Below are 9,893 nucleotides of genomic sequence, written 5' to 3'. Positions count from 1 at the left end.
TTTCTCTCCTCTGGTCCAGAATCCTGTGCCACAGTGCCCTTTTAACTGGTAACTGAGAATCTAGGTCAGACCCAAGGGGACTGGCACCCAAGGTCAATTCTCAACCTTCTATGGACCCCGGAAAGTCCATTTGTCAAACCAAAAGACTGGGCAATGTTTTCTGTCAGTTAGATTCTCCTTCCATCATTGCTAATACCTCATTCTCTAAATCAGAGATAGGACTCTCCCCAGATAGGACATGCAGACTCATGTAGGATCTAATCATGCCACCCAATAATTTTGACCTCCTTTTCTGTCAATGGAGAACATCTTCACCCTGCCTCTCTTCCTCCTTTCTATCAAAACCTTGATTATCTATACGGAGAGGGAAGGAGTGTCACACTTTCAAAATCAAGCAGAAATTATAGATATCAAAAGTGACAAATCTCCTGATTAAACAATGTACACATGGGCAAGAGATGGTGGAGATGAATTGGTCCAGTGTCTCTCCTTCTCTCTTCTCTTCTCCCCTGGAGACATCTGATGTCCTTCTGTATTTTCTGAATCTGATCCATAAGGTCCTCTCCAGCTCAGTTGACTTTTTGGAGACATAAACTTCTGGTAAGGAAACTGCTTAACATTTTATTCAGATTAAAACACAATTTTTATCGCAAAACAATGAGGTTTGGGAGCTTATTACAAGTTACATTTTGCCTTACTCACTGTCATATTGGCATACATATTTAACATTAACACAATAAACTTCCATAACTGCTTTACTGCATGAGTAAACTCTACTGAGAATTAACCTTTTGCTGTCATTACAATGATTCAACCTTAACTAAAATGAATTATTTCTTCCAAAATATTCCCAAATATAATATAGATTGTCCTAGTATACTCATCTGACTAACATTCCTTTCCTTAAAATAGACCTTGAAACTGTGATCATCCTAAAAATTTCTCATTCTTCTTCTTACCTAAATATCCCCTCTAGCATAAAAATTAAGAAATCTAAATTCCTATCTAAACACGCAGCTGACAGCAGGTGTCAGAGCCACATACTAATCTATCTGGTTATTATATCCACTTGACCTAAAACTTCTTTTTCTAGTTTGCTTAGTTATTATAAAGATCCAGGATATCAAAGGGAAATTCTTTTATAGATATAATTATTGAATGCCAGTGTCCAGGAAGAGGTCATGTGGGTAGCCATATGCCTTAGACCAGATTTATTCTACCTGGTGAGACATTATCCAAATATCACTTTGGGGGAAGTCAAATCAAAAGGGTCCAACCTCAGGTCACACTAAAAAATCCACGCCTTCGATTGTATATCCCTGAAACCTGAAATCTTCAGCCTGTTGACTTCCTTGGCTCCAAGAACAACACTGACCAGTAACACTTCCTTTTTGCTGAACATCACGCTATGTGACATAAAAAGAAAAAATTGATTAAAAGTCCCAGGATCTAAAAATAGTTGTTTTGCCTAATTAGAACTTCAAGTGAGTCTAATTCACTAAATTCCAATTATAGTCTTAAGGGGGTCCCAATTAATAAATCCCCTACTTAAACCTCTGAGTGAGTTTCCTTCCTGGATCCTTGCTAAAACCAGGAATTCTAATTATGACTGACCCTACTTGACTCATCTCCTACCTCTTACTCGATGCCGCTAATCTCCAGACCCACATCCCTTTGTCTGAAATCTTTTCTACTGTATCTCTATATAAAGATGGTGTATCAAATTCCCCTTGGCTAGAGAACCCACCTTCTAGCCTGTTGTATTTTATTACAAATAAACACGTTCTTTGGCCAGGAGATTGCCTAAAGTCTCACATAACAGTTAAGCTAAATATTGTGTTTATCTTTCTCATATTACATGGGTGCTTTTACTTCAAAGCAAACAACTCCAGTTTTGGGAGATATATATATATATATATATATATATATATATATATATATATATGTATATATGTATATATGTATATATGTATATATGTATATATATAATATTTTATTTTATATTATGTTTTATATATGTATAATTATTATATTTATATGTGTGTATGTATGTATATCCAAAATAGTCCCAATTTACATATATAGCCAGAAACTTCTATACATAATCTTTTTAGTTACTAACCATCCTCAACACATGGATTATTACTTTCAGAATTCTTTCAAGCCATTAGAACAAGATGACTTTAAATTTACCAACATGTATTATTAGTTCCAGTATAACAAAACAACAGTAAGAATACTACATGAATTTCTAGACTGTACAAAACTATCTTTCCATTATTACATTATGCATGAACCCATGGTTCTATTGCAGAAGAGGTCATAATTTTTGATATTTCCCTTATTACCTCTTCAAAGAAATCACATGTTATTTCCAGGATTTAACATTATAGTATTCAAATATCTTATATATTCACAAGAGATAATATAATCTCTCTTCAGTTACAAAAGAATATCACATAACTGACAAATATAATTTACTGAACAATAAATTACCCTACAGTGAGACCACACAATTGCTATTTGTTCAATCATACTTCAGAGCCCCCCCACATCATTTGTACCCGGATCCTCCATATTCTCATGTATATGATGCATTTAAAACCCCAATGTAATTCTTATTTATGCCTTGGTTAATCCAATGTCAAAGGACTAATTCATTAGATAAAACCTCAGTTCATTTAATTTGCTATCAACTATTACTATTACTGAATTTCCCAACAGTTTAGTTTGATAAAAGATTTAGAGTACCTTGTACAGAAAATCCAACACTCACATTCCAAAAACTCCATCCAACATAAAAATACATTTGTTATCATTATTAGGTTTAACATTAAAACAAATTAGAGCTCTTTCCCAAAAGAAATCAATAAATACCCTGATAATATAATCATGTATTTTCCTTCTCACCTTTAACTCAAAAGTGTTATAATAGTTTTAAATCCAAAACCACTTTACAGCAATTTAGATTATTTAATTCCACCCTTTCTGTACAGATTTTGTCAGAATGTAGCAAAACTAATGACCCTCTTTAAAAATCCTCAGAATGATCCCCAAAACTCTAGTTCAGAAAGGCATCAACCTCAAAAACGAGTTAGTCAGCTCTTTTAGATCATGTGACCAGAGCAGAGACATTCATTAAGCAAGATTTCCTTTCAATAAATGTGTCTCCTCACCCCTGGTTTTTATATTTTCTTCCTTTTATCCCACCTGTGGCTGGCCTTTCCCTTTCAGGCTTAAGCACTTGAATCTTCTGCTCCCTCCTCTCTCCACAGGTGGGGCACTCCTCAGTTTAGAATTCGAACCTTAACAAGATGGTGGATGGGATCAAGACTACCACATATCTAACCCACCATCCCTGTCCCCAACCCAGGGAGAAAACGTAGGATCTTTCCCAGACTGTCATAAGAATAAGAAATCTTCTTTCCTATAACTTCTCAATCTTTCCCTTAAAAGTTCTTTCTCTCTTGGGGGAGGCTAGGTGGCACAGTGGGTAGAGCGCCAGCCCTGGAGTCAGGAGGACCTGGGTTCAAATCCGGTCCCAGACAATAATAACCTAGCTGTGTGACCTTGGGCAAGTCACTTAACCCCATTTGCCTTGCAAAAAAAAAAGTTCTTTCTCTCAAAAACTTTCCTCAAATTACAACATTTAATCTTTAAGAGTTCCTGCCCCTTTCTCTCTTTAACTCCACACTCCAGCACCCAGTGAGGGAGAGGCTAAGCTCCATGAGGAGGGACACTGCAGGCCTACTTTCTCCTCCCCCACCTTCCCAAAACTCCTCAGCACAACTCCCAGCTCCCACTGTTTAAAATTTAAATAGAGTCCCCAGATATAGAAATAACTAACACAGACCACCTATATAAGACAGGACATACACAACATACACACACGCTGTGGGAACATTCAAACTCACTCACTCATACAACCATACAAAATCCAATCAGCTTCCTTACTACTTTCTTCCATCTTCTGGCTATTGGCCAAGAGATTCCCTGGCCCCCAAAGTCTTCCTCACGGTAAACTTTAAGATTTTGAGGAAATACCTGAGAGGGAACCCCAAATCCCCCTCCCTCCCTCCTTTTGGGCAGCCTATTATCATCTAGCCTATCCTTCAAGTTAGCTCTCCGGCCTAGAGGACTTCTCAGCCAGCTAAGGCAGTTCTGTCCACCTCCCCACCACCCTGGAGATTGCCACCAACTGCAGTTCTTACCCCCAGACATTTTAATCTCTATCAGGTCCAAAACTCCGGGCCAATCTTCCCAGGAATCTCTGAGATATTTCCCCCGCAGAGAACAAGAAGAAAGTGGTCTTGAAAACAAGACATTTGCCTGCATTAGTTTTCTGGTGTTATTCCAGGAAAATACTAGAAAAAGAAATTTACATTATAATATCAAGGTCAAGCCCCCAAATTGTTATAAATGGCTTGTGAATACTTAGTCCAGAGTGATTAAATTTTTTTTTTATTAAGACATCTTAATAAATGACATATCACTCTCACAGGGAGAAGGGCGAAGAATCCTGGAAATCTTAGGTCTTATATTGGCTGGGGTCACAAATCTAATTGTTACATTCTTCCTCATACATTTTTCCCTCCCAGTTCTTTATACCTATAAGTAAGAACATCTAACTCCTTGAGCATGAGCAAAGGAGATGAGGACCCTAGGTTAACTCCGAACTAGGTGGGGCAGACCCTGCCTAATTTCAGTTGTTTTGTTCAGTTGTTTTGAAGGTATTCCATTTCTTACCTACCCATAGGCAACAATACAGGCAGACCATGGTCTTTGTAATGTAAACTAACAATTTTCTCTTCACATTCTTGTGGAACCCAAACATCCCCATATTCCTCACCTCTGTCCTCCCTTTATTTTGCTCTTCTCACTGTTCAGTCAGCTCTTATAGTCTTGCCTCTGCTCCCAAGGGCCTGGGGGTTTCCAGGCTTCCATAAATGATCTGATGATTTAAAAAACAGACAAAGGAATACCTCTGCCATCAGTATGAACCAAACAACTTTGTCAAGGAAGTAGGACACACTGAAAGAAAAGAAAAGTTCTTTATTGCATAACTCAGTGAGTCAGTAACTTAGAAAACAGATAAAAAGAATTGTCTAGAGGCAATCTGAAAGAGGATTGCTTAGGGCAGAGAATTGAGCTGATTCTCAATAATTTATAGCAATGGAGGAAAGCTTATATTTGAAGTCATCCAGAAGATTCTTGGAACTCTTCCCATCCTGCTTCAAGAATTAGAGAAAGAAGTTCTAGAGAACTTGTAGCTCTTTTGTCTGTAATATAGACCTTTTCTATCCTAGTTAATTAGAATGAAATATGTGTCTATCCATGTAACTAGGGTTAGTAACCAGTGTTTGCAGTTTCTGGAAGCAGTTCCTCAAACATGGTGGCCAGTCATGATCCTCTGTGATCTTTGAGAAACCTCAAAGATCTGTCTCTACAATTTCAATGTGTCTATTTAATGCTATAGTATGAATTCATAAAATTTAAAACTGGCAGAGACCTACGAGGTCATCTACTCCAATCCCTTTCTCCCCCTCCTCCTACCACCCTCATGCTTTACATATGAGAAACCCAAAGTCTCCTAAAGGGTTATGCAGATATTAAGGGCCAGAGTGGGACTCAAGCCAGGTCTTCTTTAACTCTATGTCTAGCATTATGTCCCTTATTTTGCAGTTGCCCAGTTCTATAAGAGGTCTATAAGAAATTGTGGGATTTTTCTTTTCATTATGGCCTCTTGTGTTTCTTATTTTATGCTGTTGACTTTTGAAGTTTACTTTTGCAGCCTGCAACTCTGCTGAAGCTATTGTCTCATTTAGTACTTTTAATATTCTCCTGGATTTTCCATACCAATTTTTCACCCAATGCACATAGATATATCTCCTCTTTACCTATCATTATATCTTTATTTCTTTTTCTTGTCTTATTTCTATTGCCATCATTTCCAGAACTCTAACAAATAAAATATTTTATTTCCTTTGATAACTCCTTCAAAGTTAATTCAATTTCTTTTCTTGAGATTGAGTTAATGAAGGACTTATTTTTGTTCTTCTGATAATTTGGTTATTTTATGTTTTGAAGGTATTCTATTTCTTTTGTATTCTCAGATTTGGTAGCATGTAACTGTTTATAATATGTTCTGATTATTCTTTTTTACTCTTCATATATTCTTTTGACTTTATCTTGCTTATTTAGCTAAAGGTTTGTCAATTTATCAGCATTTTTCAAAGAATCAATCTTTATTTCTATAATTAATGTTTTTCCAATTTGTTTATTTCTCTTATAATTTTAAAATATCTCCTTTTTGTTTTTATATTCTGTTTGTTTATTTCTTGGCTTTCTGGTTTTAAAATGATATTCAATTAATTAATAACTCTTTTTTATTTTTATGGGAAAAGGTTTTTTGTTTTTGTTTTTTGCTCTTTAGGCATGTACCAAATGTATACTCAAGGGTGGCTCTGTTGTGGTATCAATATCACTTGAACATAGTTCTTGTTCTTTTATGAACTCATTATTTAGTATCTCATTATTACTTCTCCATCTGGGTTTGCTTCTTTTAATTGTACTTTCTGAACCAATGAGGATTTTCATTGCCTTATGTTCTGTAGAGCATATATTTACTGATTCTGTCTTTTTTTTTTTTGCTCTATCCTTGTGACTAAAAACAACCAGTTTTTGTAAAAGTTCTATCCAGTGCTTAGAAATGTGTATATTATTTTGCAGCACCAGCAGAAGATGTCCTAAGTCTCTTAATGCTAGTTGATTCAGAAATTTGTTCAGTTTCATATTTTACTTTTAATTTATCTTTCTGTTAGATATATCCAAAATACAGTAAGGAATGTTGAAATCTCCTGTTACTATATGTTACCATATCTTCTTGTAGTTCATTAAACTAAAAAATTTTTGCACTAACAAAACCACTGTAACCAAGATCAAAAGAAATGTAGTAAATTGGAAAACAATTTTTACAACTAGTATTTCTGACAAAGGACTCATTTCTAAAATATACAGAGAACTGAGTCAAGTGTTTAAAAAGACAAGCCATTCTCCCATTGACAAATGGTCAAAGGATATGCAGAGGCAATTTACAGATGAGGAGATCAAAGTAATCCATAGCCATATGAAAAATTGTTCTAAATCTTTGCTGATTAGATAAATGCAAATTAAAGCTTCTCTGGGGTACCATCTCACACCTCTCAGACTGGTTAATATGACCAGGAAGGACAATGTTCAATATTGGAAGAGATGTAGGGAATCTGGAACACTAATATGTTGTTGGTGGAGCTGTGAATTCATACAACCTTTCTAGAGATCAATTTGGTAATATGTCTAAAGGCCAACAAAAATGTGCATACCCTTTGATCCAGCAATACCACTACTGGGTCTTCAACCCAAAGAGATCATGAAAAAGGTCAAAAACATCACTTGTACAAAAATTTTCATAGCAGCCCTCTTTGTGGTAGCAAAGATTTGGAAATTGAGTGAATGTCCTTCAACTGGGGAATGACTTAACAAACTGAGGTATATGTATGTGATGGAATACTCTTGTTCTATTAGAAACCAGTAAAGATGGGAATTCAGGGAAGTCTGGAAGGATTTGCATGAAATGATGCTGAGTGAGATGAGCAGAACCAGAAAAACATCTTACACTTTAACAGCAACATGGGGGCGATGATCAACCTTGATGGACTTGCTCATTCTATCAGTGCAATAATTAGGGACAATTTGGTGTTGTCTGCATTAGAGAATACCATCTGTATCCAGAGAAAGAATTGTGGAGTTTGAACAAAGACCAAAGACTATTACATTTAATTAAAAAAATTTTATCTTATTATGTAATCTTGCTCTTATATTTTTTTTTTCCTTAAGGATATGATTTCTCTCTCAACACATTCAACTTAGATCAATTCATACCATGGAAACAATATAGAGACTAACAGACTGCCTTCTGTGGGGGGTGGGGGGAGGGAAGCAAGATTAGGGGGAGAATTGTAAAATTCAAATAAAATAAAATCTTTCTTTAAAATAAAGACAATTCACAGTATTTCAGATGGAAGTTTTGTTTTGAAAAGGAGAAAAATGAAAACAAAACCTTTGAATGCATAACCATGAGTCTTAAAGATTTAATGAAGGCAATGAGGATGGTTAAGCCTGGACAAGGGAAGGCTAAAGGGGTTATAATATGTGTCTCTAGTTAATTGTAAGATTTTTCATGTGCAAATGAGATTAGATTTTCTCCTGCTGTTTTCACAAGTCTGAACTGGATACAATTTCCAAACTGTATTTTGAGGCTCTCCAGGAAACCCCAGAGACTTCACAGGGGCATCATGTGATTTTTGATTTTCAAGGGAAATACAGGGCTATTTAACAGTTTGCCAGACAATAGGCAACTACTACTTAGAGATAGTTTATAGATTCAATATTGGATCTCAGTACATTTTGAAATGTTTGAGAGGAGAGTAAGTTCACTTGGGCTTTTGGCTGGGATAGTAAATTCTGATTTATTTCATGACGACTTTGCAAAGATGGTTTTTTGGCAGTTGTTTAGTTAAAAAGCAAGTACTGAGCAACATTCACCTTGGAGCAGTAAATGGGGGCTGGGTAGGAATAGTGGCCAATAGGATTCCAAAGTTTGAGCAGTTTTACTGTGCCCCAAAGGTACAAACATCCTATTAGTCATTGTGGTTATTTATGAATGAGATAAAAATATTTTTCCTTCCTTTTATGTTTATGTTTATGAATTTTTTCACATGACTGGGACATAAATTGTTAGGTCATCAATACTTGTTTAGGTTTTTAATAAATAGAACTCTTAGGTATTTCTTTTGTCCTGGGGATGCTTTGGTACAAAACACTGATATATTAAGAATTCTGTGAACTGGGAAAGTTTGAGAACCTCTGCATTAGATGTTGTGAAGATCATATGCAGGGTTGTCATGAAACATGGCTACACACACATCTTTATTAGTTGAGAGAACTTGATTTACTTGGAATTTGTAAGAACACAACATGCAAAGTCAGTTTTTAGGGACCAGGAAACGCATGTTGAACATCTAGACAACAGTGGAGAGAGGTTTCTGGGACCCCTAACATAACCCCCACCCAAAAGAAGTAAGTTTTAGAGCTGGAAGAGACCCAAGGGTCATCTAGTTCAGCCTGCTCATTTTACAGAGGAAGAAGCTGAGGCTGGGGAAGGTTAAGTAATTTATTCAAGGTCAAATGGTCAGTAAAGGCATTTGAGGGCAGCTAGGTGGCTCAGTAGATAAAGCACTGGCCTTGAAATCAGGAGAATGAGAGTTCAAATCTAACCTCTGACATTTACTAGCTGTATGACCTGAGTGCCTCACACCCAGGGCCATCTGCAGTTGTCCTGATTCATATCTGGCCACTGAAGCCAGATGGATCTGAAGGAGAAAGTGAGAGTGGTCCTTAAGCACAGCCTCCCCCCCCCATTTAAATCCATCTCAGGTGCTTGTCATAGTATCTTTTCCCTGATGTGGTCATCTTTGAAAATGAAGGGCAAATATTATTATTAAAGGCATTTGAACTCAGGTCTTCTGACTACTAACAGAACACTTTATTTTACTCATACACAAGTATTTCTGCTTCAAAGTTTAACTGGGGGTTCTGAAGTCAAGAACTGTTCTATTTGGACTTTTACTCATCTTAAGAAGCACAAGGACAAATTTAAGGGGAGTCAAGGGAACTTGTCGTTTGAGGTTGTCAGAGTATATTATTCTATAAGAAATCAAAAGAGACAGAACTTCAGAATAGCCAAAAAGACTTCCATGAACTGATGCAGAGTAAAGTTAGTAGAACCAGAAGGACATTGTACTCAGTAACGGCAACACTGGGTGATGATCAGGTATGATGAACTTGTTCATTTC

The sequence above is a fragment of the Macrotis lagotis genome, chromosome 2 (assembly GCF_037893015.1).
Source record: "Macrotis lagotis isolate mMagLag1 chromosome 2, bilby.v1.9.chrom.fasta, whole genome shotgun sequence".
Classification (NCBI taxonomy): Eukaryota; Metazoa; Chordata; class Mammalia; order Peramelemorphia; family Peramelidae; genus Macrotis; species Macrotis lagotis.
This window is presented reverse-complemented; position numbering follows the sequence as displayed.